The sequence below is a fragment of the Callospermophilus lateralis genome, unplaced genomic scaffold (assembly GCF_048772815.1).
Source record: "Callospermophilus lateralis isolate mCalLat2 unplaced genomic scaffold, mCalLat2.hap1 Scaffold_248, whole genome shotgun sequence".
Classification (NCBI taxonomy): Eukaryota; Metazoa; Chordata; class Mammalia; order Rodentia; family Sciuridae; genus Callospermophilus; species Callospermophilus lateralis.
The window spans coordinates 1431625-1454806 of record NW_027513318.1 but is presented as its reverse complement, the minus strand read 5'-3'; the positions used below and the strand labels follow the sequence as shown (position 1 = coordinate 1454806).

The 23182-nt window shown below is 36.6% G+C and overlaps 1 pseudogene; it reads left to right on the top strand.

Moving 5' to 3' along the window:
• Positions 1 to 9137: 9137 nt before the first annotated feature.
• LOC143390199 (nuclear receptor-binding factor 2-like) overlaps positions 9138 to 23182 on the top strand; it is a 132222-nt pseudogene continuing 118177 nt past the window's right edge.

Sequence of the window (23182 nt, the reverse complement as noted above, 5' to 3'; positions counted from 1 at the left end):
GAAGGGCCCAGTGAAGGAAAGCATCTCTCCTTAGGGCAGCAAAGAGGCAGAGACAGAGGCAGGTAGAGAAAGAGAGTGGGGCAATGGTTACAGAAATAAGAGCCCTTCCAGGACATGACGCCTGTGAGCCGTGGCCTGAAGTGACCGGCAATGACCCTCCCACTGCCTAGAGTAACCACCAAGGTTTAAGCACTGTGTTAGTATTTTTGAAAGAATTAGACTTATGTTTTCCCACACACTGTTTTCTATTTCACTAACTGTTAGATCCTTTGTGCTTCAGTATTGCTCTGGTTACTCTGTCCTTCTTCTAACTCTCTGAGCTAAGGATTCTCCATGGAGGTCTCAACCTTTATTTCAAGGGGATGCATTTTAACATTGAAAATTTCTTTCAAAGGACTGATAGGGGTGCAACCCCCAAATGTTGTTAACAGCATGTTTTTTATGCTAATGGGTATGCTGGGGTTTGAAAATGTCCCCATGATTCACGTGTTGGAAACTTCATCTCCAGCTCTCCTGTGCCACAGAGTGGGGAGGAGCATTTAGGTCATGAAGGCTCCTTCTCATGACTGGATTCATACCACTGCAAAGAGGGTGCCTGAGAGTGGATTGGCTCCTTCTTGCCGCCCTGCCTTGGGGAGATGCTGAGCTCTGTTCTGTGACCACCCACCTCCCTCAGAATGACCACTTAGCAAGAAGGCTCCTGCAAGGCATTCACTTGGCCAATGCAGTTCTGCTCACTGTAACTTACCCAGCCTCAAGAATTCTGCCAGAGTATCACAAAAGGGACTGAGACACTGCATTAAATCTTTTTTACGGTATATTCTTTACTTAAATCAGTGATTAGTTGTGTGTGCATGTTTTGTTTCCCAAAATATGTGGCTTTGAAGATTCTTTTTAGTATGAATTCAAATCTCATAGAGTGTACATGATGGTTCTATTACTGTTGAGACTTCTTTTGCTGTACTATCTTGGTAATTGAAGTACTCTAGGTGCATGTGAAAGATTAACTAGAATGTCTAATAATTAATAGAATGTTTAGTAATTAATAGATTAATAGAATGTCTCTTTCATACACAAACACACACAAACACATCGTCATCATCATTTTCTTCATCCTGATTATTGCCCTTTCTTTCTTTCTTTTTAAATCTGTGTGAGTCACTCATGTCAGGATTTCTTGAGAAAGGGTTGGGTTGTTATAATGGGAAGATGCTGAGATTTCTCATTATCTAGTGCATTGGTGGATTTGGGGGATATATTTCTCAATATTCCTTCATGAATTTTGATCTTAGAAAAGAATGTGTCCACTTTCTTAGGATATTACCTATTATGTACACTTCTATACTTGTTCTTTTTATTATTCTTCAGCAACATTATTCATAATTACATTTATTTACCTGAAGTATATTTTGTGTGGCCTTAATATTTCTATGCCAGAATTCTCTCTGATTAGTTGTCACATATCTGATGGATCATAATGTACTGGGCATTATCTTCAAATATATCATTCACTTCACTAATTCTGTCTTTAACAATGTTTAATATGCTCTTTAAGTCACTCATTTAAAATTTAACTTGAATAACTGTTTGTTATCTCTAGAAGTTCCACTGTTGCTAATATATATTTTTCTTTTCTATATTTCAATACTTCCCTTTATCCCATCTCATTTAAAATGCATTGATTTTATTAGACTCTTCAAGTTTTCAAGTTATTTCAAGTTTGTGGGGCTTATCCCTCCTATTTAGTGTCTACTCTTTTTAGTGTAGTAGATAATTTTATCTTTGTCAGCTATGAATTCTTTTTTCCTTTCCTTATTTAATTATTTCTACTATGAGAGGCCTAGGTGTTTTTAATATTCCTCCCAATTCATTTCCAGTCTGTTTCTGTTCCTCATACCAGGTGCTACTCTGCTGGGAATAATTTCTAGATTCATATCTTGGCTTTGGCATTTGGTATATAAAAAACAAACAAATATAAAGCAATGTGCTAGCATGAGATTTCACTTTCATTGGAAAACACCCTCACCTCAACTCCCAAGTCTAGATAGAAGTAACCTTCACTGTCTCATAGCATGACTTTGCCTCTTGATTTGGGCTGTTTATCTTCTCGTGGAGGTTGTCACACTGCCAAGAAAGGACATTCTTCCCATTCGTGAGCTTCGTTTTCCTGCACTGTCTGAGGCCGAGATGTCGACCTCCTTGCCCAAGCCTCACCACTTCAGCTCCACCTGAACCATCAGAGCCTCCCTTTTCCTGCTTCACTAAAAGCCCCTGTGGATTTTGCGTTCTCATTTTGGAGTTTGCAATCTTTTAAACAGCTCTGGCTAATCCAGATTCTTAAGTTATTTGTAGGAGGATTTTCCTGCTAGCCCAGTTCTTTTATTTTATTGGAATCAGAATGCTGTGCCTCCTCTGTTCTACCTTATCCAAAAGATCCATGAAAGTAAAAATAAATCACTTCCATGTAAGTCAGTACACTATATTTAGTCTCTTCAAAACCATTTGATGTGCTTTGTTAGTTCTTTGTTTCTTTTTAACTTCAAACAATCTGTTAAGTCCATGGTATCCTGTTGTATCTCTAAATGCACTTGGGCAGGATGAACCATCACATTTACCATTTTCTTGCTAGGATTTAGCTCGCTGTGCACTTATCCCACTATCACACCTTCCGGGCAGCTTCCAGGGTTTCTCTACACTAGTTTCTCTACCTTCATTCACTCGCTTCCAGCAACCTGATCTAACTACAGCTAAAATAATGAAAATTTAAAAACTCAAATTGTTCCTTCCAGTGTAAAACCTGTGATGGCTTCTAGTACCTGACAGCTCCTTGGCATGATCTCACCTACCTTTTGGCCTTGTTTTCCAGTCTCTTTTATTTCTTAACAACGTTGGCTGGTCTTCCATTCTTCACTTGTAAACTATGCTGTTAGGCAGTAGTTTCCTTTATTTTTCCACATTGTTTTATTGGTGCATTATTGTTGTACATAATAGTGGGATTTGCTAGGATTCAGCTAACTGTGCTCTTACTCCACCATCGCACCTTACGGGCAGCTGCAAGGGCTTTATTGCACAGGCACACAAGTAATAATATAATATGTCCCACTCACCCCCTGGTATCTTTCCTCCTCTGATCTCACTTTGTTTTCTATGAGACCCCTGCCCCTGCCTTCTATTTTCTCTCTAACTTTCATCCATGAGAAAACATATGAACTTTGACCTTCTCAGTTTGACTTATTTCATTAACATAATGGTCTCCATCCTATTCATTTTCCTATGAATGACATCATTTTATTTTTCTTTATGGACAGATAAAACTATCTTGTGTATATACACCAGATTTTATATATGCATTTATTGGTTGAGTGGCACCTAAGCTGGTTCCACAGTTTGGTTATTGTGAATTGTGCTGCTATAAACATGGGTATGCATATATCGTTATAGTAAGATGACTTTAGTTCTTTAGGATAAATACTGAGGAGTGCTACAACTGAGTCATATGTTGATTCTGTGCCTACTCTTTTAAGGGACTAGCATGCCAATTTCCATAATGCTTTTAATAACTTACAACTGCACCATTATTATAAAATGGCTCCTTTTCTCCACCTTCTCTCCAACATTTATTATTGTTTGTATTTTTTTAAAATATTTTTTTAGTTGTCAATGGATATTTTATTTATTCATTTATTTATTTATATGAGGTGCTAATAATTAAAACCATGCCCTCACACATGCCAGATGAGTGCTGTACCACTGAGCCACAACTCTAGCCCTATTGATTGTATTCTTGATGACTTCCATTCTGACTGGTGTGAGATGAAATCTCAGAGTAGTTTTGATTGTCACTTCTATAATGTTAATGATGTTGATAATTTTTTTCATATATTTGTTGATAATTTGTGTTTCTTTTCTTGAGAAATACATGTATAATTAACTTACCCATTTAGTAATTGGGTTTTTCTCTTTGGATGTTGAGTTTTTTGAGTTCTTTGTATATTATGCATATTAATCCTCTTGTCAGAAGACTAGCTAGTGAAGCTTTTATCATGTTCTATAGGTTTCCTCTTCACATTATTGTTTCTGTTGCTGTGCAGAAGATTTTTAATTTGAGGTCACCACATATATTAATACTTGGGATTATTTCCTGAGCTTTACGGATCCTATTGAAAAAGACTTTGCTGGTGCCTGTATGTTGGAGTGTTGACCCTACATTTTGTCCTAGGAGTTGTGTAGTTTCTAGCCTAATTTTAGCTAGAGTTGTGTAATTTCTAGCCTTTGATCCATATTGATGTGACTTTCGAGGTATAGGGGTTGTTATGGTTGGTTTGTTTGAAGTCCCCCAAAAGCTCATATGTGAGACAATGAAAGAAGGATTAAAGGACAAATGATCAAATTACAACAAGCTTTAACCCAATTAGTAAATGGATCCCCTGATGGGATTAACTGGGAAGTGACTAAGGTGGGTAACTTATGGCTAGAGGAGGTAGATCACTGGGGACTTGCCTTTGGGGCATGTATTTTATATCTGGTGAGTGGAGTCTCTCTGTTTTCTGATCATTACGTGAGCTGCTGTCCTCCACCATGCTCTGCCACCATGACGTTCAGACTTACCTGGAGAGCGGGCTGTCTATGGACTGAGAACTCTAAAACTGTGAGCCTTCAAATAAACTTTTCCTCTTCTACATTGGTTCTGGTCAGGTCTTTTAATCACAGTAGCAAAAATGCTGACTTAAATAGAAATCTACTTTCATTCTTCAATCTACAGATCCATTTGTAAAAGAGGCTGTCATTTCTCCAGCATATGTTTTGGCACCTTTGTCAAAGGTCAGATGGCTGTACATGGGTGGTTCTGCCTCTGTTTTCTCTGTTCTATATCTTGCAACTATGTGTCTGTTTTTATGTAAGGTGGTAGTTTTCCAGGTGGGTTCCTAGAATAGTGGCATTGCTTTCGGGTTTATCAGGAATGTGTACTCTGGAGTCCTATCTCTTACTTAGAGTCTGAAACCCCCAGACAGAGACTGACAATCTGCTTTCACGTGCCCTCCAGGTGTTTCTGAAACATGCCAAATTCTGGGAGTCACATCCACTGGTGCTGGCCACATTTAGAACAGCCCGTGCCCTATCCTCAGCAAGCTGGCCTGGATGATCTGTCCCATGCTTCATGCTTCAGATAAAAAGTCATTCTCAGTGAGGCAAAAATAGCACCTATGGTCTTATGGAGTCCACCTGCTTTAGGCTGCTCTTGTGTGTCGCACTTCCTTGTTAACGATTGTCATCCTCTGGTAGGATGTTTCTGTATGTTTGCATCTTTTGTAAATACTGTTTAACCTTCTGTGAGCAAGAGCAGACTTGGGGAAAGTAGGAAATTTCAGTGGTCTCTTTGCCATGTAGGGTCAGTGTTTGCCATGTGCATACACAGGAGGAGGTTGATACCCATCTACGAGGTAGATGATGGCAAAGTATTTTTAAATGCATGGAATGGATGAATATGTGGTCGAATCAATATTTTTGCTTGCAAAGATCAAAATGAATCCTCCCCAGATCCTCTCACTTCATTTCCAAGGTATTGCTTTTTGAAAGAATTGATATCAGGGAAATCAGAAGTGCAGATAATATTTTTGATTTCAGGTATTTGTTTATAAACCTAAGTTTCCCAATGAGTATCTATTTATATTGTCATTTCCAGCTCATTTTAAAGTTGGCAATGGCTGGGTGAGAATGGTAAACACATAGGAGCTATTGGAATGATCTTTTTCAAGCAGACACAAGTTTCAGGTGTTCAGTGCTCACTGAGAACTGTCTCTAGGCAAAACGTCACTGAATATCTCCCACAGGCCAGCACAGCTGGGTTTACAGGTGAAGTTGGAAGGACAGCTGGTGGTGGGAGTCTGACTGTGGGAGGTGACTGTGCAGGAAGCTCACAGTTGTAACCTCCCTGGTCCTAGCTGTCCACCTTCAGTGATGTCACCTGCCCTTCATGCTTGGGGAAACTATTTCACCTCAGAAGACTGTTCTCATTTGTCTGCTTCTGGTTATATGCTTTCTCCTTTATTAAAGTTCCCTTTTCTCCATGATAAAAAAAAAATTCTGGTTGTTTCTGTATCTTTGCATATTTTGTAATGATTTATAACTCTTTCTTTTGAATTTTAACTGATATAATCAAACAAAGTTTAAATTTGCTTACCTGTATTCATTCAATTTATTCTCTTATAATATTCTCTTATAAGTCATTAGTCACCTTTGTGATTGCTTTAACCAACTTATTTTTAATGCTTCCACCTCAAGGACTCTTCAATGTCTTTGTGTTTATATTTTCTTTTAATTTGACTGAATTTTTTTTTCTAGTTTCAGTGTTTTCAATTTGTACTTTTGTTTTCTATTCTCTTAATTTTATAGTTTAAAGTTTAAATTATCAATTTACTTCTTGATTTTTAGCCTTTCTAAATCTCTCCTTGTGTATTTTACCATTCTTTCATCCAAGTTTTTATCCTAGAATTAAAATTAAAACTTGAATTTAGCATTTTAATTTTGGGTCTATCCATGTGCTATTTATTTCACAGGTTTCAAAAGTAGGTCTTATATTTTATATATATGCATATATATATAACTTATATATGAAATTTTTATATATAGTTATATATAATCTTTAATTAATTAATTAACTAATCAATTAATTAATTATTTTTGATACAAAAATTTAACCCAGGGGCGCTTAACCACTGAGCCACTTTCCTAGCCCTTTTTAATATTTTATTTAAACACAGGTTCTCACTGAATCACATAGGGCCTCGCTAAGTTGTGGAGGCTGACTTTGAACTTGCCATCCTCCTGCCTCAACCTCCTGAAATGTTGGGATTACAGGTTTATACCACTAAGCACAGACTCAATGATTTATTTTATAATGTCATCAGAAGACATGACCTTTGTAATTTCCAATGAGAAAATCTGACATAATGAGCACCATTGTTTGGAATCTTTTTTGTTTAATTCTTTTTGTACCTAACCCTTTTCAAGTTCTGTAAATGAGAATCACTATCCCTATCACCCATTCATCAAGGTATTCAAATATTTAACATTTTAAAATGAAATCAATGTGTGGAAAGGAAAAGTGTTGGTACTTGGATATAGCAGTGGAAAAATAAACTGATCTTGGTGCATAAAATCATAAAATGTTAATAAAGATGTACACACATTAAGAGCACATGTGAGAGTGTAACAACCTGCCTCACAAAGTGTGCCAGACCAGAGGGGTGTTAGGAAATGTGGTGGTGAGCAGATGCTCCTGGCAGAGACGATAAAGTGTAAGTGTATTAAGACAGGGAAGTGTTTTGTGGTATCAGACAGATAGAAAGGAGAACAGTCACACAAGAGAACAGGGGCAAGAGTAGCATCTGGAGGGCAGCAAAGAAGTTGTCCTAATCCTGGGGTTTTAGGCAGAGCCCAAAGCCGTGCCTTAAAAACCACATGTGCTTCCGTCCCAGCTCACCCTGGTACTTGCTTGGATTAGGGAGATAAGAGCAGAATAATGCGAAGGTTGTCTGCTAAAAGCTGGAACACAGCTCACACAGAAAGCTGGGAGTGCCAAGAAGGAGAACCAGGAAAGCTAGAGAGAGCTAGGAGCAGCAGGACTTGCGTGATTTTTTTGTATGAGAGAAGTTTTAACCTTTCTCAGAGATGGGGGCATTGGAAGAAAAGCAAGTTTGGGGCAAAGGATCTTCTATCTGTTTGGAATATGTCTAGTTTATGATAGATATGCAATATGTTGGATTTTATTCAGGCAATTAATAAATAAGAAATGAAAAAAGAGGTTTCAAACAGAGATATCCATGTGCCTGCCAACTGCATATCATTAGTGGTGGAAACTGTGAGAGCAGAGGAGACTTCTGAGGCACCATGTTTAGGGTCAAGCAGTCAGTGGCCCATAGGTGGAGAGAAGAGGAGAGACCAGAGAAGGAAATAAACAAGCCCCAGCCAAAGTGCTGATCCATGAGCATGGTTGTCACAAGAGTCAGTGGAGATATCTGAAAAGAGGAACATTGGCTAAGCCTGCTGACAGCTGCTGGGGAGCTGGGATGGTTAATCTGAACTGTCAATTGGATTAGATTAAAAGATACCTAAGCTGAAGAAGCTTCTGGTTGTGTGGATGAGGGTGTTTCTTGGAACGTTTGGAATGTGGGACAGGGAACTGAGTGGGAGACACAATCCAGTAGGTCGGAGGCCCAGGTGGAACAAAGAGGTAGAACAAGGAAGGTAAAGAGAGGAGCTCAGTTCTTCTAGAGGGGTACTCTGGTTGTCGCTGTGATCACTCCAGGACACCAAGCTGCAGCTCTCTCACTCTTGCAAAGCAGATGCTGGCAGCCACCCTCCAGAGAGTTTTCAGGGCTTCATCGCAGAGTAGGCTACATCGCTGGCCCTTCTTCTTCCTGGGTTCCAGCTTCTTGGACTAAGCAGCTACTGATTCCTGCAGCTATCCAGCATGCAGATGACCACTGAGGGACTGTCCACTCCTGATCCTGTAAGAAAAGGTAATAAACAATTCCTTTGACAATCATTCATATACACACACATTCACATATATATGTATATATGTGAATGATTAGATATATCTATCTGTGTGTGTGTGTGTGTGTGTGTGTGTGTGCGTGCACACATACACATGCTGTTGTTGTGCTCTTCTAGAGAACTCTGATTAGTGGAAGAGAACATGAAGATTCTAGAGAAAAAAGAGTCCATTACTGAAGCAACACATCCATTTTTGACTTAGGGCAGTTGTTGCAAGGCTGCTTGTTTGTGGTGAGTATTGAATGAAAGGTGAGGGAAGAGGAAAAAGAAAAAAGAAGAACCTGGATGGGTGTTGTGGAAAACCAGGAGGGTTTTTTAACATACAGGGAGCTTGGTAGCACTTTCAAATGATTTGAGTACCATGTCAGAATGATTGAAAGGTTGTTTCTTTGTGGTGCCACATTACAGTTGTGGTACTACATAGAGTTGTGTGTTTTAACTTGCATACTCATATTCGAATCTGATGGCATTTAGTAAAATCAAAAGGAAAAAACATAAAGATCTTGGAGTTTGCACATTTGGGAAGGTTTCCTGAGTATCATACTGTGGATTGTACAAAATATATTAAAGGGCATGTCATGAGGGTCACCACAATGAGACTCCAGGTGCCTATCGGTGCTGTCAGTGTTGACAAATTCCCAATTGCATGGCAACAGACACTTGTCCACAAGAACCATCAGGTGAGTTTGCTGCATGTGGCTCTCCATCAGCGTTTCTCTCTGCACTTGACCTCAGCACCTCCTCTCTGTGTTCTGGGCACTTGACATCAACAACCCCCTCTCTGTATATTACCACCTCCCTAAATCTCCATGCTATGTTTTCTATAAACTTGAATCTACACCGTAAATTTCAGGAAATGAATCCTGTGCATGTGTGTTTACCCTCACTTACCTCTAGCAGTGCTCTTGCTTGCCTTTTATACTATGATATCTGAGAAAACATTACATCCTGGTGTCAACACTTGCAACATTCTGTTCTTCCTTGCTGTGGTTTCTCAATCATCATATCCTCTACTTAGTTAAAAAGACATTAGAGATTCCAGAGACTAAGGAATCCTCAGGAGAAAAGTGTCAATCATGCCTGTTCTATTACATATTATTTATTTACAAATCAGTTTATGTTAAATTAAATGCATTAATATTCTAATCTTCTTATTAAAACCACATAATTAGAAGCAATTAGTATTGTTAACTTGCCTAAAATAGATGCCTTAAATCTTACATATTTTCAGTTATCTTATGTAGCACTCTATAGTATTTAATCATTTAAACTTTTTTCTAAAAGAATATTTTGAAACTCCCTATAAATCATAGGTTACCTTTTTAAAAAAATTGGCCATCCCCTACAATTTCCTCTACCAAGCATGTATGAATTAAATGCTCTCATCTGTATTTTGTAAGAGCAGTATATGATTTGGTAGTACTTGTGGCAGAATAATGACAATCCCCAAGGTGTTTATATCATAATCTTTGAGCATTTGGTATGTTTGACCTTACATGGTTAAAAAGGGCTTTACAGATATGATTAAGGATCTTTAGATGAGAAGAGAATCCAGTATCCAGGTAAACCGTATGTAACCACAGGGTCCTTGCAAGAAGGAGGGCGAGGGCTGGAGGGGGAGGGGACAGGACACAAGGCCCGAGGTGGGAGCTAGAGCTGTCAGGCTGGTGCTCAGCTGTCCTTGAAGAGAGAACAGAAAAGCTGAGGAAATGGCATCTCTCCTGCAGGCTGCAGAGGGGTCGCAGCTCCGAGGACACCTCTGGTTACACCCAGTTAACACCATCTCCTATGCTCCTCTTCCAGATGTTAGACAATAAGCCTGCGTTGTGCGCAGACAGTCGGTGTGTGGAAATGTTACAGGCAGCAGCAGGAACCTACACAGTATCCTGTAATTGCCCAGAATTTGTAATTTGACTTTTCAGCCACACTATAGTGGTTACAGTCTTGTGGCTATGGTCAGTCACATTCAAGCAGGGACAAGTGTTGAGGTAGGAGAGCCAGGCAAGCCTTCTGTGGCTATGCAGTCTCTGGAAAGGCCTATGGAGCTCAGGGAGCAGACAGAACTGAATCTTGGCTTGTCTGTAACTGGGTACTTTACCTTCTACCAGTCATAGAGCATCCTTAACAGCTCTGTGATAACATCATCTTCTAAGAATGCTCAGTAGGTTACCAACATCCTCTTAAAAAGTGTACTTATGAAGTCACTGAAAACAAAATTTTTACATGTACTTACATTTGTTTCTGCTAATATTTCACTCCCATGAAATTCCTGCCAACCTTGTGTGAGTCTCATAAATTCAGGGGACGTGTCTTTGCTATCTAATGAGAGACCACCTATCAATCCTACAGCCACTCTGGAACAGCTCTGAACCTGCTTCTGTAGTGGGGAAGAACTTCTCTCTATTTAGTGGACTATAAAGAACAAAAATAAGAAAGAATTAGTTTTTATTTATCTGAAAAACCAACAAATGTTTGCACTTTCCTCTATTGGTGCATGTTCAAAGTGTGAATATATGTATTTGTTCAACAGAATTTTGCCACATAAAGATTCATTTCCATGTTAAATATAGACTCAAAATGATGACATTCTATGGTCACATTAAAATTTCCCATGAATGTACATCAGAGTCTTTATAGAATTTGGGAACAATAAATTGAATAAATGTTATTTATTGGACTCAATTTCACATATGAAATCTATTGAGTCATGGCATAAGAACTGTGCAAAAACTACACAAATAATAAAGAGCCATCCACAGTGACAGTTGTGAAGTTGTTGGGCTCCACCATTTTTCAGCAGCTCTGTGCAAATCGTATAGCAGTGGCCATGGGGAAACGATATCAACATCTGGAATTTTCATTTAACAAATACCAACAGCTACTATTTGATTGCTCTTTCCCTAAGCAGAGATTTAAGTAATAGTCCATCAGACACCTGCTGCATGACATTCATCAGAGCTGCCTGTCCCACCATCAGGCATAGGTAGCATCTTTCCTGCCAAGTCCAACACAGGAGACTTGACCTCTTGATGTGAGTGTGGGCATGAGTGAGCAAACCTGGAAGCAGAAAGAAAGAATGGGAAGTACCTATCTTTCCTTACTTAAAGGGAAATGTTTCTAAAAGCTGAAAATATGTCCATTGAATCATAACTGGGTTCCACATTTTTCTGTGAATTTTAGACACTACATGCCATTTTACTATAGTATTAACATGTTTTTAAAGATTATTCATATAGGACCAGACGTGGATCATAATGGTTTCCAGAGATGAAAATGGTGGGAATCCATTATAATAAGGGTTATTAGATTTGGAGCAAGGAAAGTACATATTTGCAGAACTGTTTTCACATAATTTTAAGAGTCGTAATATGTCGGAAATCAGGCTATTGGGCTAAATTTAAAGTGGAATTTGCCATCGTAAGGCAAAGGTTATATTAAATAGAAACATGGCTTTAAAGCTGTATGTGGCAGTGCCTTTCCAAAACACAAATGGTCTACCCATATTGAAGGAAGTGCAAATATAACCGTGGTTTTTCACAGGCACTGTTTGGAATAGTTTATGCTACTGAAAATGAGATCTGCAAGTCTGCAGCAGGAGAATTGCCTGGGAGCTCCCTAGACATGCAAATTTTTTGCCTTTAGATTGAGACCTGAGCAGGTTTTGAAGATGGGGTCAAATATCTGCATGTTGAGTTTTCTAGATATTTTACATGAAGCGAAGGTAGAAAATCACAGGTCAATGTGACTGAAGGGCACCACTAACTTGAATTTATTCATCAAATATTGAGTACATTCAAATTTGAAACAACCCCCTAATCGCTGGTGTACAGGGACTCAAATTCATATACAGGGATTCATACATGTGGTTTTCAAACCTGCTTCATAATAAATCCCTCTTATATTTAATTTTGTATTATTATTCAGACATACATGGCTGGATCTATCTAGTGCTTTTTCCAAATTTAATTTTAAATAGAAAAAAAGTGGGGGGATAACACATAATAGTGATACCCAATTTAGCTGAGATAGATTGGTAAATGATTGGAGTAAAAGATGTCAAGACTAAGAAAAAAGTTTCTTCTTATATAGAGTTTTAAAATTATTTCTGAATCTTAAACCTGTATATAACAAGTGAAATAACATTTAGAGGAAGCTTGAACCAATACCATTCTGACTAATATGGCATAGACTTATTGCCATTTAGAAGTCAAAAGGTTATTTTGACAATAGTTAGTGTGTTGTTTAGGTGTGTTTTTGAATGAATTGAATGAATTAAACTTGGCTTAAAAAATGGCAGTTAACCACTTTCACATAGCAAAGGTATGTGGCCAAGAAAGTTGCTGGAAAAGCATTAAGACTGCAAATTTTGTGCTTGGATTCCAATGAGTCATCCTGTCCATGTTCAAGGAAAACAGAAAGGGAGAAAACAGCATGAGATCCAGGTGTCATTTTAATCAGAAAAGCTAATCTTGTCTTTCAAATCCAAGAGCCTTGGCATAAGGCCACTGCCACATGAGGACACCTTTAATGAGAGGTAGTGGCAGAGATATCATAACTTCTGGAACAGCCTGTCAAAACCGAGTGTCCAGTCTAGAGGTACAGCCTTGAATATTCACAAAACCAAGATCAATAGATGATGTTGTATAATCAATAGACAACATTTATAATAACCATTCACTTATTTAGCGATTCATACTGATGACCAATATGTTCCTGAAACAAACCAATTGGATTTACCCTACTAAACTATTTAAAGGTGAACATATTTCTATAGTCTTTTTTTTTTTGCCTCTGATGACTTCAATAATGGATTTAATACATACAATAGAGAGAACTGAAATATAGTCATTTTTCCCAGTTCCTCTCTCCAACAGGATACACTAACACAAAACAGATGTTAACATTGCTTCCACGTTTACCTAGGGAGGTGAACCGCCAGTTCTTCTCCGTGACCTATTCCTGGGCCTCTGGGTGCTAGCTCAGGACATGGGACAGTGTGGAGCACAGCCCGGGCAGCAGCAGGGAGCTGAACTCCATGAACTTTCAAGGTCTCTTCTAAGGATATTGTCAGATTTGCCTGCAGTGCAGTCCCAGGACTTGCTCATATCCACATGAGGTCAATGCTGCCTCCCTCCTATTAATTTTCCTGCCATCTGTGCTGCCAGATGTAGTGAGAACAGAGGAGGATCTCCACCCTTGGAAGAAAAGGCAACTCCGCCCAACTGCTCTGCCTCTGCCTCAGAATCGATTCTTCCCTTTGTTCCCAGATATGTGTGCTCTCTTTTAGCAAAAGTAAATTTCTGAACGCACAATGGAGTTGAAAATAGCCTTCACTGAGTGCAGCAATAGTTTATGCCAAGAAGATTAATATTACACATATTTCTTTACTTTTGCTATTTATGAAACCTTTTGGAATTTATTTCCTAGCTAGATTACAGCTCAGTATTATTGAGAGACTGACCCAGGATAACTGAGATAAGATTCAGTCAGAGAAGCATAAGGCAAGGAAAGCCAGGGCCTGTGGTCATTGTGTGTTGAGGACAGAAAAGACATTCGGGAAGCATCTGCACCCCTCCCTGGAGCACGTTTGCAATTATCCCAGAATGCAGGGCACACCAAAACAGGAAGCTACAGCCTCATGGAGTGAAAGCTGCCTCTAGCTGCCTCCTGGATCCAGGTTTCTAGGAAGATAAACATCATGTGAGTTCATTTCCAAGATTTTCTCAGTCATTTTGTACTCTTAATATGACAGCACTGAGCACTTTGGAATTTGGGGGAAATATATTCCTCAGCATGGAGTCACTGGGTGTTGAAGGTGAGTACACATGAGTCTCAATTCATGTTTTCAGATTTAGCAACTGAGTCTGCAGGGGGGAGGTAAAGACCTGCCTCCCTTTGTCATGCAGAGCTACACAATACTGAGGAATCCTGTGTACCTGAAATTTGGTTTGTTAGTAATACTTTAGTTACCTTCCTACTCACCTTCACAAGTCCTATCAATGGAATTGAACTTTGAGTTTACTGAGTGAAGACTCACTCGGTATATGAATACAGGCAGCTCTTGTGAATACATTTAACAAAGGTTGAATACATCTAAACTAAGGTCGGATTTCTGACCACTTCTGAAATCACAGGGAGCTCACTCAGGGTCAAAAACAAGAATAAATGGTTGTAAAACCTGTCCAGTGGAAAGGAAACGACAAATTTATCACACAATCTCAGGTTCTGACCAGACTCCCATTTGGTCATGAATTTCAATCACTGTTTATTCATGCTTAACAACCCCTGTGGATTTGTAACTCATGGCAATTTTAGGTTAATTTAAAAATTAATTTCCAAGTCATTGGGGAAATTGGAAACTGAGGTGTATAAATATTTGCAAGATTTGATTATCCATACTATTCTAACTAAAAATGTTCTTGTACCATATTAACAAGCAGAAATGGTCTCTCTTTTCATGCTTCATATAGTATTTAAAAATGTATTAATTTTTCAGTTGAAGCATGAATACTTTGTGCTTTCATGTTATAGCCACTTTGTCATTGTGGAAAATAAGATACTTGTCCAATCAATATCTATGGTAGTTTTGTCACATGTATAGCTCTATATTAGATCCATTTACATTTTTATATTTAACTGAGCTTTTGTAATAAAGTTTTCAACACAAACTGGAAGTCATATTTGGTAGGCACCTCAAGGGAAGTGCTCCCCGAAGAAAGGAAAATCAAAACAGAGGAGGCAAAGCACACACTGCACTGCCCAAGGAAGCTTGTCAGGGGCAGTCAGTCTGGCCTTTGGTCCCAAAGTTGGAAATACATTCCTTACTCTTGGTGCCTTCTCTTCAAGGTCAGCAACCTGCACTTCTGGAGTAGGTCACCTATTCAGCGGCAGGCATAGGTGAGCACCTGAGCTGGGGTAGAGTGTTTCTTGGGCTCTTCTCTCCCAGGACCGTGGCTTCTATTTGCTGAAGGGAACTAAACCTGAGGTCTCTTGTTTGCCGCTGGTGATCATCTACCTATGCTGGGGGCTGCTGCTTACAGCCCAGAGCCTGCCTGTCTCTCAGCAGTCTGCTAAATCAATGAGCAATAAATGAAGGTATTCCCTGCTAAAGGGAAACAGACTGAAGACATTTCCTTTTTAGAAAATTGCTAAGCATTCTTGCTATGATATTACCAAAAAGAATGCCATAGATAGATTTTTTTTCAGAAAGTAAACAATATTAAATAAAGAGGCAATGCAAATGTCTATCCAAGTCTTTTCCGTAATGGTCAGTGGTGGTATTATAAAAAGAGCACTGGGTTTGGAGCCAAGGAACCTATACTTACATCCAGCTGTACTACTTAATGTGTGACCATGTGCCTGAATAGATTCTGGGAGCTTCCACTTTATTCTGCAGGAAAATAGAATAAAAATAAACTTTTTTTCCAGGATATATTTGAATACTAAAATATAGGACAAACAGAAACAGTTACTGGTTCATGTTGGTCAGTCAACAAACATTTGCAAAAATCAGCCTTATCTGAATGTGTGTACTAATTCAGATATCCTTCAATGTGTCTGGGAATAAGTTGATTTTTAATTTTTCTAACTCTGTGTTTGACAGGAACATAAAAACTACCTTCTATAATTTATGGAATCCCTATGTCAGAGATTCATTCTATCTATTCCTTCTCCTTCTCTCCTTAAACTAGTTTGGGCAAAAGGATATTACAGGAACACAACTAACCACATGTGGTTAGTGAAAACTAGGCCAAAAAAAAAAAAAGATTTCATCTGTAAGAAATAATTGTTTTTTTTATCATATCACTCAATTTTCAGAATCATCAATGGAAAATAATTAAATTAATTCTGTTTACTGTGTGATAGCAAACATAACTATTTGAACTAACTGAAAGTTTGATAATTAGTTTTTATACAATTATTTTCTTTCCTAAACTTTTTAATTAATAATAAAAAAATCTTTACATAATACATGATATATATGAAAACAGGAGTATAAGACAGTGTGGGTTTGAGAAATTGAGATAGTCCCAATATTTACAATAAGATACTTGATTTTGAAAACTAACTTAGACTTAAATCATTGTAATTTACATCTTTGAACACAAAGGAGGCATATATAATGTAAGAAGAATCAATTAGATTTACCTACTAAGTTGGATATAGCAAGTAATCAGGATGCATGTTAGACTGGGTAGGATCAGCACAATGAAGAAAGAAATTGAAGACAACCTTGGAAGATGGAATGACATCTCATGTTCATAGATGGAAAGAATTAATATTGTCAAAATGGCTATGCTACAAAAATTGCTATACAGACTCAATGCAATATGCAGCAATGTACTGATGATGTTCTTCACAGAATTAGAAGAAAAAAAGTCCAATAATTTATTTAGAAGAATTAAAGGCCCAGTGTAGCCATAGAAATGCTGAGCAAGAAGAGCAATGCTGGAGATACCTCAATACCTGGGTTCAAATTATACAACATATGTGTGTGGGGGAGTGTAATTTGCATAATATATATACGGTATTGATATTGAAACAGACTTGAAAAACAATGAAATAGAAGTCAGAGACAAACCCACATAGATACAATCATCTGATATTTGACATAGATGCCCAAAACATATGTTGAACAAAAGATAAGGAGTCTAGCAAATAGTGTCAGGAAAACTGGATATCCACATGTAGAAGAATGAAATTAGATCCTTATCTCTAAGCCTGTAAAAAAGTCAACTGAAAGTGGGTCGAAGACCTAGGATTTGACCAGACTCTTCAACTACTACAAAACAAAGTGTCAATTCTCCAACATACTGATGTCAGCACTGACTTTAGCAATAACACTAATGCTGAAGACCTAAATCAACAACTAACAAGTGAATGACATCAAATTCCAAAGCTTCTGCATGGTAAAGAAAACAAGAGTCTGAAGAGAGAAGCTACAGATAGGGGAACATCTATGCTACTCCTGACAGGACAGTCACATTCAGAAAAACGTGAAGAACGCAAACATTAACACCAAGCTACCAACAGAATCAAATAAACAGGAAAAAATAATTAAACAGACATTTCTCAAAAAGAAGAAATACAAATGACGAACAAGTATGTGAAAAAAATTCAACATCCTAGCCACCAGGGGAATGCAAATCAAAGCTGCACTGAGAATTAATCTCACTTTTCTTACAATGGCAATCTCAAGAATACAAAAAATAATAAAGGCCAGCAAGAAAGTAGGAAAATGCTACACTCACACATTATTGGTGAAACTGAAAATTAGCACAACCACTTTGGAAAGCAATGTGGATACTTCTCAAAAGAAATTTGGGGCCCAGCCATCCCACTTCTAGTATATATCTAGAAGATCTAAAATCTGCATAGTATTGTAATACATGAATTGCCAATATCAGGAGCAGTGGAAACACAATAGCTAAGTTATGGCACCTGCCCAGTTGCTCTGCTCCACACACAGAAGAAGAATGGGTAAAGAAAACATGGTCTGTATGTGTGTATATGTGTATATATATATATATATATATATATATATATATATATATATATATATATATATGCCGCAGTCTCTGGCTGGGCACAAATCATGAGTCTCCACACAGCTTGTAGATTCAAACAGCAATTCTTTATTCCCGAACTCACACCGGCCGTCTACAAACACGCTCTGGGGGAATCCACGTTCTCTGCCCAAATCCTCTCCGCATGGGCTTCTGTCTCCCAAAATATACTGTCTGACCCTAAGCACTCAAGAGGAACTCAGCAGCAGGATACGCCCTATTCTAAAGGAGGAACACCCTAATCTCCTATTATGCTAAACCGCCCTATTCTAAAGGGGAAACACCCTACTCTCCTATTATGCTAAACTGCCCTATTCTAAAGGGGGAACACCCTAAACACGGATCCTGCCCTGGTCCTTGAGCAAGGTCACCTTTCAGAAGTCCTTCCACTAGACAGCATGGGAGTAAGCTGGCAAGGAATTTGTCATATCTACTTGGCTGATGGCTCCCAGCATATATATATATACATATATATATATGTGTGTGTGTGTGTGTGTGTGTGTATACATATACACACACACAGAGAGTGAAGTTTTACTCAGTTATCAAGAAGAATGAGAGTATGGTATTTGTGGGTAAATTGATAGAAATGGAGAATAACATGTTAAGTGAAATAAAAAAAAATCAAGGGTGGAATTTTTTTTTAATATGCAAAATTTAGACTAGCAAAGCCGGGTAATCCCATGAAAACAGAAAGGAGATCAGAGGAACACAGAAAGAGTCAGAAGGAGAGGGAGGAGGGATGGGAAAGGAGAGGAACTGTGGAATGCAATTGAACATTTTATGCTTTGTACATATATGATAGAGTGAATTTTGTATATCTGTAAAGAGCCAATACAAAAAGACTTAAATAGAAAGAAGACCAGTAAAGCAGAGGAAGGGGGATAGAAGGAGGGAAGAGAGGAGGTGACTTTGAAGTCCTGGGGATAGAATTAGAACACATTGCATTCCATGCGTGTATATGTAGAGCCTCATTATTATGTATGGCTCTAAAGCAGCAATAAAAAACATTTTAAAAGTAAAACTAAGGAATTTATATTAAATGCAGAACAGAAACTAAAAAAAAAAAAAATAAGAATATTAGGAACCAGTATAATCAAATAGAATAAAAATGTCCAATAGATCCTAAGAGCAATTGCAGAAGAAGTAAAAGGAAAGAATGGCAGAGAAGCTAAAATGATGTACCTGATAATTCTCAAGATGTATTTTTCATATATATAAAATTTATTTTTATATAAAAGAAACAAAATTGATTATGTAGAGTCATTAATAAAGAAGACACAAACAAGTAGAGCTTTACACTGCAAGAAATTGTGGGTAACAGTGAAGATGAAAAAAGATAATATTTAGGGAGGTGGTCATCATGCTCAAGAATATCCAGCCTAAATATGATAGTTTCAATAATTATGAGGTACATGATGAGAATTATACTAATAGAAGCAGTAAAAATCAGGCAGGCAGTACCAGCACTATTGGCAATAGCCAGCGGGTGGAAGTAACCTAACTGTCCTTGGATGGATGAGTGAATTAAACAAAATGTGGCATTCACATACAGCAGAATATGGTTCAGCCTTAGAAAGCACAAAAATCCCGTTACGTGCTGCAACATGAATGAACCTCGAGGACATTATGCTAAATGAAGTAAGCCAGTCATAAAAGACAGACCCTGCATGATTTCATTTATGTGAGACATCTCAAGTAATCAAATTCATAGAAATGGAAAATGGAAAGGTGGTTTCCAAGGGCTTGGGGAAGATGAACAGCAGAATTGCTGTTCAGTGGATATAAGGTTTCAGAACTGCAGGATGAGAGAATTCTGAAGATCATTTTAGCAATATGAATGTATTTAACACTACTGTTTACATAAAAATGAATACATAGTAAATAATATTGTTTTCTCCCGAAATTTTATAAAAATTTAAGACAATGATTCACAACTTCAAGTCATGATATTTAAATATTTAAGCACACAGATGGAAGATAGATTAGAGAGACCAATATTGATAAAGCAATTAAAAACTGAAAAGATAACTAGTGCATTTGACCTAGTAGATATCTATCAAAAGTGTATCTTTTATATATATATATATATATATATATATATATATATATATATATATATATATATAAATGCACATAATTTATTTTCATATAAAAGAAACAAAATTGATTATGTGGAGTTATAAATAAAGCTTTGACAAATCAAGATTTTACATCTCACAGATCATAAATAAAGAAACATTACAACCAACTAACAAAAACAGTAAACCTAATGATAAAACCACCATAAGACTAGAAACTCAAAAAAAAAAATCCAAAATAAAATTTTGGCAAAAGACAAAATTTTTGTGAAAATTATGAATAACCAATTGTATCAAAAGCCTATGACACACAGCAATGATTTGAAGATGTTTTTACTTTAAGCACTTGCATCTGAATACAAAAGCATTGGAAAGGAACAAACTAAGCAGTTTGAGAATGTTAAAAAATTTATAATTTTAAAAGAGGAAAATGACAATGAAGACTCCAAAGTAGCAATACGTAAGACAGAAACTTTCAATTTAATTTTTAACAGAAGATGTAAACTTTATAAAATTGAAGATATAAGCAGCTACCTCTGCTGAAGGGTGTAAATGTAATTACAAATTAATTTAAAATGTTTACAAATGATTAGATTAAAATATGATAAATTTTAACTAAGCATTTAAAACTCTAAATGAAATAGTTATAAGAAAATATAATAGACTAAATGCATTATATGATTAATTAAATTTAAGTTTCTAATTAGCATTATTTTTCTCATTATAAAACATCAGGCATTGATGGAACACTCTCATGCATATAAAACCTACAAATAAAATTTTAGCCAATCTCCTTTATAAAAGCTGAAATAAACTATTAGCAACTTAGATGTACTCTTACAATATAAAGAAAACCAAAAGTAAACAAATTGTTTTTCTGGGAAAGCAAAGATGAATTGAAATTAGTAAATATATTTTAATATTCAGTAAAACATCTAATGAAGTAATTACTAAAGTTTAAATTTTACTGAAGATAAAAAATATTTTAATATCAAGAATATGAAAAGTACCAAAAATTTAATCTGATAAAAGGACTTATTTGAAACTAAACAAACCTCATGCCTGACATTTTAACTTTAGAAGTTCTTAAATAGAAGTTCTCTATATTTTTTTAAATAATGATATTTTGTCAAAGTTTTTATTCAACATTCATCTAGAAGTTTTGATCCATGTAGCAAGTCACTAGGAAAAAGCAAATGCAATAATATTGATAAAAATAACCTTAAAAATTCTAAAATCTGACACTTTTTTGAAAAAATGTGCTTGTCTAAACTCATGTACTAGAGAACATATTAAGGTAAAACAAAATTCAATGAATTCTTTCATCTGTAAACCTATGTTGACACACATAATCACACACTTGAAAAACATGTATAATAGGAGAGAAAGCATTCACTGACCATTATAACCAAATCTGGAACAAGGCACGCCAACCAATATATGCAGGCATTGATGGAATTAATATTAAATGTTACTAAGGCATACAAGAGAAGATATGGAAGTAGGGAATATAAGGCTCCAAATATCCTAAAATATCACTTTTTTTTCAAAGCTAATCTATGAATGTCCTGTTTTAAATCCCCAAAGTATTTTTACAAATAAATTTCAGAATTTGTTCAACTTATGAAAAAATAAGGACTGAAATTAATTTAAATAATTGTTAAGATAAATAATAAGATGAAAGTCATGAATACCAGAAAAAGTGTGGTATTTACATAGAGATTAAAATGGACAGATGAAACAGGAAGGAATATTCACAATAGATTTGCATAAAACATCTGTGAAAAACTCATATGTCATTGCAAGTGAGTTAGGAATGTTGGTATTATCTACAAACAAGGGAAGAAAAACCGATTTCCTCTATCATGCCATTAGAAATATTAATTATACATAGAGAATTGTTAAAACTTTTAGAAATAAGTATAATAAGAAAAACCCTAATGACTTCAGAATAAGGTTGAAAACCCGAGAGGAAAAAAATAATTAAGCATATGATCAATAAATTTGATATTAAAATTTAAAAGGTTATTTAATAAGATGCATTGTATGCATTTTCAGAAGAGAATGCTCCAAATTTGTATTATGTGGAACCACTCATTGTTTTTGTATTCACAATATCATAGAAAAATCAATTAAGTAAGACAAATACATAAACAATCACACACCACCCTAGAAAAATATTCAAGGTGTATGGACAGGTAATTTAGAGAAGAGAAAACTGAGTGACAAAACAAATATTTGTAAAGATGAAAAGGCAAACATATTTGGCAAAATGAAAAATGACAGTAAGATATTATTCCAGACCAATGAGATTGAAACACAAATAGCAAATTCTCACGAAAACAAAGCCTAGGTGTCGGAGTGGGGAACACAAATTTAAAAAACCATGTAAATCCCCATCAGTCTCAGAAGAGGCATTGCTGGATTAGTGGGCAATGATAGACAGGCTTGCAGCAGAGTGACAAAATAACTTGGGACCTGTGCACTGCATGAGCACCTATTTTAAATTACACAATGCAAAGGGCAAGGTGTTTGAGGATATTTAGTGTATAGTATGTTATATAAAATGTGAGCTTTTAGAAAATTTTAGAGACATTTAACAAGTGAATCAAAAGATAGTGATTAAAAACAGGGATTATATTTAAAGAAAAAGGAACAGGAGGGAGGTTGGGGATAGGGGCAAAAGGACCCTCAACTGTATCTGAACATTTTATTTCATCAAAAATATCCCCAAACTCATATGATTGGATTCTTATGTTTGATGAAAAAGTGAGACTCTAGGGCAATGTGCCCTTTTGAGAACCTTATATTCTGACTTGTTCAAACTATTTCTTCTTTACAACATGTTAGTGTGATAAGAAAAAGCTAAGGGCAAAACAGTAAAGCTAGCATCAAAAAGAATTCAGACGATATTTTTAATTTCTTGCAAAGCTGAGTGAGTTAAGCCTCTATTTAGGCCACTAAAGCAGGACCTAC